The following is a 2592-nucleotide window of genomic DNA, read 5'->3' as shown; positions in this document are numbered from 1 at the left end:
TCTATACATCGTCTACATAGGAGGGGTGCGATGATGCTTCAGGGTCGTGCTCTGCTGAGTAAACACGCGCCTCCGCTAACTTAAACACAATAGCTGGTGTCATTATTTTTTGATGAACGCTACATATATTGTTGGAAAGTTTGCAGAATATCTGAAGGTCGTCCCCTACGCGCGCAGAAAACAAAGAAGGATGACACCTTTTTCCCGAGGCAGTGTGGGGTGCAGGGCACGATCATCATCTTTTTTAAGTTTTCACATTATTAGCTAAAGTAATACAATTTTGATTTATTATCTAACGCTGAAAAAAATGATGTGTACTACTACTACTACAAATAATTGCAAGCAAAAATATGAGAAGTATTTAGAATAGTACTACGCAGAAATAAAAATGTAAGTGTAATTATTAGAAAAGTATTACGAAGCCTTTTTAAACATCATTCTATTTCCAATAAGTACTAAAGTTTCGATTGAGGCCGAAATATGCGTCACCAAAGCCTACAATTTTTTTCAACAGTTCCTACGACGATACAGTACCTTCTGTGGCCCGTACGCTCCCGTCATATTCTTGTCGCTCTGTCCTGTTCCTGGTTGCGTGCACTTCCATATTTCACGCTACGTAAAACACTTCGTGGTTTGCATCGGCTAAGGCTTCTATCTTTCGTGCTTCGTGTTGCTCTTCTATCCCATCGTCTACATAGGGTGGGTCGATGTTCCTTCGGGCTTCGTGCTCTTGCTAAGTCACGTGCCTCCGCGCTAACTTAAACACAATAGCTGTTCCCATTTTGTTTGATGTACGCTACATATATTGTTGGAAAGTTTGCAGAATATCTGAAGGTCGCACACTACGCGCGCAAATACAAAGGAGGATGACACTTTTTCCCGGAGGCAGTGTGGGGTGCAGGGCACGATCATCTTTTTTTTTAAGTTTTCACATTATTAGCTAAAGTAATACAATTGTGGTTTATTATCTAACGCTGAAAAAAAATGATGTGTACTACTACTACTACAAATAATTGCAAGCAAAAATATGAGAAGTATTTAGAATAGTACTACGCAGAAATAAACATGTAGGTGTAATTATTAGAAAAGTACTACGAAGCCTTTTTAAACATCATTCTATTTCCAATAAGTACTAAAGTTTCGATTGAGGCCGAAATATGCGTCACCAAAGCCTACAATTTTTTCAACAGTTCCTACGACGATACAGTACCTTCTGTGGCCCGTACGCTCCCGTCATATTCTTGTCGCTCTATCCTGTTCCTGGTTGCGTGCACTTCCATATTTCACGCTACGTAAAACACTTTCGTGGTTTGCATCGGCTAAGGCTTCTATCTTTCGTGCTTCGTGTTGCTCTTCTATCCCATCGTCTACATAGTGTGGGTCGGTGTTCTTACGTGTTTCGTGTTCTTGCTGAGTCACGTGCCTCCGCGCTAACTTAAACACAATAGCTGTTCCCATTTTTTATGTACGCTACATATATTGTTGGAAAGTTTGCAGAATATCTGAAGGTCGCACACTACGCGCGCAAATACAAAGGAAGATGACACTTTTCCCGAAGGCAGTGTGGGGTGCAGGGGTGTAAGCCACAATAGTCATATTCTAAAGCTTTCACATTATTATTAATAGTAGTACAAATGCTATTTATTATTAAACGCTGATATAATTATTATGTGTACTACTACTACAAATGACTGCAAGCAAAAATATGAAATGGCTCGATAATAGTAATATGAAAAATAATATTGTAAGTTAAATTAGTACAGCAGTACTACGAAGCCTAAAACATCATTATATATCCAATAAGTACTAAAGTTCGATTGAGGCCGAATTATAAGTCACCAAAGCCTAAACTTTTTTTAGCAGCTCCTACGACGATATAGTACGTGTGTGCTCATCGGCGCCTTCTACTAATGCTAACTAATGCACACACAGGCAGCGCCCTTTGCGTGGCCTTGCGAACCGCAGCTGAAAATGAGAGCAAAATGACCATTGGGGGCCGCCTTCGCTGCGCTCGGCAGCTTTTTAGCGAATCGAGGCCGCCTTCGCTGCGCTCGGCAGCCAGTAGAACGCGCGTATTAGCGTGAGTTTTATTAACCCTAGCCGCGGACGGACTGACAGACAACACACTCCACTAGAGAGGTAAGACTAGCCGTTCGCCGCCGCTACGCGGCGGAGGGTGGCAGGCTGTAGTCCCAGGGGAAATTGGCTCACGCCTTCGCTGCGCTCCGGCGTAAACATGTTTTATGTAAACGTTATGTACTAAATGCATATGAAATTGAACATTCCTACTCCGAACCAAAGATCTGCCTGTAGACAATGTTCTGGGCGTAGACCCCATCCTCCTCCTCCAGCTTTGGGTACTCGACCAGCGCCTTGAATCTTGATCTTGAAGTAACTCGCGACATCGCAACGTACAGCTGCTCGTGGGAGAAGCAAGGCGTAGCAGGATACAGCCCCAAGTACTGCACCGTTTGTCCTTGCGCCTTGTTATTCGTCATCGCAAAGGCCGGTTGGACATGAAACTGCTTGCGTCTCAAATGATTCGGAAAGCTCCGAATGTCTCCGTCACTGATGAAAACAATGCGGGGAATC

This window comes from Phytophthora infestans, genomic scaffold (genome assembly GCF_000142945.1).
Source record: "Phytophthora infestans T30-4 supercont1.67 genomic scaffold, whole genome shotgun sequence".
NCBI lineage: Eukaryota > Oomycota > Peronosporomycetes > Peronosporales > Peronosporaceae > Phytophthora > Phytophthora infestans.
This window is presented reverse-complemented; position numbering follows the sequence as displayed.